The sequence below is a fragment of the Spinacia oleracea genome, chromosome 2, assembly GCF_020520425.1.
Source record: "Spinacia oleracea cultivar Varoflay chromosome 2, BTI_SOV_V1, whole genome shotgun sequence".
NCBI lineage: Eukaryota > Viridiplantae > Streptophyta > Magnoliopsida > Caryophyllales > Amaranthaceae > Spinacia > Spinacia oleracea.
The window spans coordinates 76,450,774-76,456,773 of record NC_079488.1 but is presented as its reverse complement, the minus strand read 5'-3'; the positions used below and the strand labels follow the sequence as shown (position 1 = coordinate 76,456,773).

At 32.7% G+C, this 6,000-nt stretch overlaps 1 long non-coding RNA gene across 2 annotated transcripts; it reads left to right on the top strand.

The window, feature by feature from the left end:
* Positions 1–1,162: 1,162 nt before the first annotated feature.
* LOC130467009 (uncharacterized) lies at positions 1,163–3,615 on the top strand. 2 transcript variants are annotated; one of them, XR_008927167.1, is made up of 3 exons: positions 1,403–1,706; positions 1,998–2,144; positions 3,497–3,615. It is a non-coding gene; the product is annotated as an uncharacterized lncRNA (long non-coding RNA). The 2 variants fall into 2 exon arrangements; XR_008927166.1 differs by lacking the exon at positions 3,497–3,615 and having other exon boundaries at positions 1,163–1,706; positions 1,998–2,299.
* The last annotated feature ends 2,385 nt before the right edge of the window (positions 3,616–6,000 follow it).

The window sequence follows — 6,000 nt, the reverse complement described above, 5'->3', positions numbered from 1 at the left end:
AATGGAGTGAAAGTATTTGTAATGGCTGCTAAATCAGAGACATCCTTCAAACACGCCCTATCAACAATCGTTATTATCGTAGCTTTGCATCTTCTGATGATCAAATATCGGCAGATCATATAGTAAGCGAACACATGGGTTCAAAGGAATCCACATTCCTTTACAGCAAGTCGCGTTTGTACTTCATCCCAAATCATCAATAGCAGAAAAGAGTGAGGTAATGGATTACTGTCTGCAGTTTTAAACCAGTGAAAACATGAGAAATCCGGGATAAAGAAACAACATCAACACTCATATAATCTTGCATTACACAATCTAGTAAAAGAGGTCCAACAAATTTATTTCCGTCCATCCCAGGTACCATCAAACAAACAAACAAACAAAAGTAACAATTTTGTGCTAGCATGCAGATGCACATCGAAAGAGTACAGCTACAGTGTTCAAGTTTGCACATCTTACATACGCCATACATAACCCGGAGCTAGAACATATAATAATAATTAAAAAAAAAAAGGGGCTTATTTCGCTCCTAGTTGCACGCAGTAGAACATATCGGATAATGTGGATAGACTTTTGAGAAATGGGCATCTAGATTAAAGGGACTGCATTTAGTAAGAACGTCTGCAAAATGAAAGTTCATAATTATTATAGCCTAGCTACCTGGTCATGACATTAGTCCATTACATTTCTATATCTATGTACCCTGGACTCTTGGAGTCAGTTATTCCCATCATGTATTCTGCCAACACTACAGAGTTTAGATTGTTTCTTCTATGAGAAAGAGAAGTAACAGACACCAACTCTTTGTATCTTCCAAATAATGGATCATAAATTATATCACAACTTTATCGAGGTTCAACAACATTTCTGAACAAATAACCATGGTATGGAACAACTCATACACTGAGAGTACATGAAAGTATGAAACTACATTTATGTAGCGAAAGTAACCAACATGCACCTGAAACTGGATGCAGTAATGAACAAAATAAACATCTTACTATCTGCGTTACCATTGCCATCATGAGATGAACAACTCAAAAGTTATACAACAAAAGAAGTATGCGAGTAAAATGCAGCAAGAGAGCGAGAGACGAAGGCTAGCTGAATATATATATATATATATATATATATATATATATATATATATATATATCACTACAAGAATTCGCGTTTTTAACGTCTACATTTACCGACTGCTCATAAATTAGTCGGTAAAAAGAGATTTACCGACCGCAATATAGATAGTCGGGAAAAAAATATTTAGCGACCGCCCTAGCAGTCGGTAAAATATTATTTACCGACCGCAAAATAAATAGTCGGTAAAAAGTCATTTACCGACCACACTTTCAGTCGGTAGCGAAACTAATTTTCCAAAAATAAATTCCCGACTGCCTCACATACCCTCACCCACCCTAAAGCCTAAACAAAACCCTTAAGCTCATTTGAAACCCGCCTCTTTCTCTCACCTCCTCTCTTTCTCTTTATCTCTCTTTCTCTCACCGGTTGTTCGATCTCTTTCTCTGTCTCCCCCTTCACCTCCCCCTCTCCCCCACTCTTTTTCCTGTTAAAAATCAACATCAACGCAACAACATCAACAACATCAACGCATCAACACAACAACATCAACGCATCAAGCTAGGCTTCAATTTTGGATCGATTATACTGAATTTGCTCTAGTTTAGATTTCCAGATCTAGTATTATGGTATGTTTTCACTTTTCTACCCATATTCCTTCTTCTTTTCGTTTTTTATGTTCTTAATTTCATCCTCTCTTCTTCCCTTTTGTGATATATCATTTTTGTTTTTGTTTAATAATTAAAATTTTGAGCAGTTTATGGTTAATCCAGCTCTCCTTTTTACGTCTTCTCGTCTTACTCTCCTTCAATTTCACTTTCTTTAATTTCGTTATTTAGATGTAGTTTTCTTTTTATTATTGTTTTTGTTTTATATTAATATTCTTATTGATGATTCTATATCTCTATATGTGGATGTAGGTGAATAACTCAAGAGAACAAAGGAATTGAAGTAAGAAGGGAGCATAAGAAGCGTCGGAACTTACAGGATTTCGTCGTTCTGGTCCACTTTGTTTGAATTAGTTTGGTGAATTTTCAATTTTCAGATCTACTCTATTAGCATATTTGGTATGTAATTATTTGAATTTTTATTTTTATTGTTGGGTTGCATTTATTTAACCCCTTTTCCTAAATTCATTAATTTTTCTTTTTATATGTATATATTAATTCATCCCCTTTTTTTATTTTCTGGAAAATTGTTCATCTTGTGATTTTGATATGAATCCCATGAGTTCAAAATTTTGGTGCAACTAAAGGAAATCGACATTGAAGCCGGATAATTAAATTATTTTCATATTCTTTGAGGAAATCGAACTATTCACCGGGTATTCTTAGTTGATGGATTTGATTTTTTTTTTTAATTTTTTAATAAAAAACACCGATCGTTTAGGGGTCGGTAATTTACTGATTTACCGACCGCTGAGTCGGCCGGTAATTTACCGACTGTATTAGGCAGTCGGTAAATTACCGACCGACTTAATAGTCGTTAAAATACCGACTGCTAGGCTGTCGTAAATTTACCGACTGCTAGATAGTCGTTAATTTACTGACTGTTTTAAACAGTCGCTAAATAAGTTTAGCGACTGCTTTTCAGTCAATAATTACCTAAATACCGACCATAAAGACACTGTCCACCCTTATCGACTAGTAACGGTCGCTAAATTTTTTACCGACTGTTTTAAGGACTTTACCGACTGTTTTAGGCGGTTGGAAAAGATACGTTTTCTTGTAGTGTATATATATATATATATATATATATATATATATATATATATATATATATGTGTGCAGTCTCGTCAGGCAACAAAAAAAACCTTAAATGAACTGAGAAACGATGGGCAGAGATCAACACCTGAGGAGAAATGGATAACAACAAGGCATGCAGCTTGAGAAGAATAATATTTCCGAATTGGATGAACTCTCAGCTTGAGAAATTGCGTTCTGGATAGCTAAAATCTGCTACATAGCCTTCTTTGTTGGTGGAGCTATGACCTTCACCTCTACAACAGGTCGACCTTGACTGAGCCATAGTGTCAGAAACATAAACATGGCTATAAATATAGGTTGTGAAGCAAGAACATATAAAAGCCATCCCCTGCAGATGCACCCAGAAACACATATCAGATCTGAAGTCACAACTAACAGAAGAAAACGTAAAAAACGCTAAGGAAAAACTTTTCTCCAATGTACAAACTAAATGTACACAGTAAATTCTCTATTTGATTTATCATAATCTTCAACGGTGGATGTTTTAATGTGTGCCTAATTATACAATAGATTCATAGTGAGTGAATTGCTGAAAAGGTGTTACGTAGATTTTTGCTAGCTATTTTACATAGCCAGTCTTGATTAATTACCTACTCAAATTTACTCAGTTCGTTTAGTCTTTCTTCTCATAATCTGATAAAGTTCCATTCCAGTCTTGATTATGCATGCAAGAAGATCACTTGAGCAATCTCAATTCCCCAGTGGCAACTTACTTGACCAGGATCAAGTATAAATGGAAAATTAGATGCCCCATCGCCCACCCAAGTATAAGGAATCCACTTGTTGAAAGAACGAACAAGGGAGATATATGGATACTTTAGTGACTCAAACCCCATCAGAAGCTATGATTCAAATATTTCGTTGCGAGTACTGCAATTGTAGAGCGTTTAGTGTTACATGTGGATGCTTCAATATCAATGACGACACCTATATTGTAAACGTGTACTAAGAAACTTTACTTTATCTTAGAAACACGTCGCTAATGTTGCATGTATAATGCTATGATAACAATTGTGGATAATTTAATGTTTAATATTGTTTGTGGATGCTATAATAATAATGGCACTTATATTGTAAACGTACTTAAAATTCATGTTATCAATTACACGCAAATCAAACTTTTGCATTGTTTTTCTAGCATTTACCCTAGATTTGTAGAAGCCATTTTTTACGTATATTTCTACAAAATAATTTTTTTATACCTTGGGGGATCGTGCGCGCTAGCGCACGGGCCAACAACTAGTTTAATAAAACTAAACACTCCACCTACCCATATCTGTAAAAAAAAGGACCATTTGTGTTTAGAAAAGTACCATTTAATTATTTTTTTGTCCTTTTTCTTATTTTGTCTTATGTTCTGATATGTATTTCCCCATACATATCTGATATGTATTTGTACTTCCTCTCAAATAATACCCCCAAGTAAATACGGAATATATTTGTTCTTACATACTCTCTCCGTTCCATAATGTTCCTCACTTTTCTATTTTGCGCGGTCTCCAATGCACTACTTTGACCGTTAATAATTTTAATTTCGTATTAGTAAAAATTATAAAAAAAATTGATATTTAGAAAATTTATATTCAAACGAATCCAATGATATCCCACAGGTTAACAATTATACTCTTAATCATACTATTAATTACGGTCAAAATTTTTAAACTTTGACCATATAAATAGTAAACATGAGGAACATTATGGAACAGAGGGAGTAGTGTGAATAAATTAATAAACTTCTTCAAAGTCTGAATAGGTTAATTGATATTCAATAAATTGAATATATAATGAGAGAGAAATTTTGGTAAGATGATTAAATGTTCATTTATACAAGGATTGGTTCCAGCTGACAATTTAGGTGAGCTTATAAATGAGAATCCTGATCAAGGGGACCAACATTATCAACAATCCTTTTAATTGCATGGTTCATATACATGCCTACGTACTAATCCTATTAATTAATACGTAGTAAATTGATTAATTCATTCATAGGCTCACTAGCCGTTATTCCGTATATTTGAGCACGGATTTTTATTCACAAACGGTGTACAATAAATATTGCATGTTGAAGTACGTTAACTCAGAATGCTACTCTATCCGTCCCAGAATAGTTGTTACACTCTACACAGTTTAGTAGTGTGGTTATCAATTGTTATTTTATTGAAAAAGTAGATGTGATAGGAGTTTGTGGAGTATTTTTGTAATTGAATGAGAGAGGGTGTGGGGACAAAAAAAATAGTGGAAAGAGAAAGACAATACAATAATTGTGGGGTCATTCCTGATTTAGAAGTGTAACAACTAATCTGGGACGGACGAAAAAGAAAAGTGTAACAACTAATCTGGGACAGAGGGAGTATAAAGTTATCCTTATATGTGTAAAATTTATCTATTTTTAACGATTTTTTTATATATATATAAAAATTATTTCTTCAAAATCACTAATAATGTATAAAATTAATCATTTAAATCTTTAAAATGTTTATCTATCAACTTTTTTTGTAATATAAAAGTTATTAAAAACATACTAAAAGTTACAAAAAAAAAAAGTAGGTAAAAGTTACAAAGAAACTGGGTAAAGTTATCCTGGTGTAAAATAAATTTATTGTATACTTTGGAGCGTATAAGACAATTTGATATTTGAGTCCTTGTTATCTGCAGACAAGACACATACAGAGTATCATTTTAGACCTATATTTCTTATCGACTTATTTTGTTTGAACTTATATTAGAAAAAATCATACCAGAAACATACTTCGTATAAGACTAGAAAAAATCACTCTAAACCAAACCAGGCAAAAAAAAAAATCAGCCAGGTAAAGAGAACATAGTCTTATTTAATTTTAATTTATTTTATTTAGGGTGACTTATTATTTTATCTGAAAAACTTATTTTATATGAAAAACTTATTTTATCTGAAATGAAGTACGTGTAAGGAGTTGTCTTGGAAAAAATATTCTATTTTGTCTAAAACTGTAGGGAAAAAGAACTTTTTTTTTTTTCCTAATTCATATAAAATTTGTTTTTCTAAACTTATCTTATCTTATAATTATTATTATTATTTTGTGTAATATAAGTCGAACAGAAGGTTAGGGTGAGTTTATCTCCAGATTCACTTTCAATCTTCAGACTCTGCCACATCAGTTTTCCACTAACTTTTTTA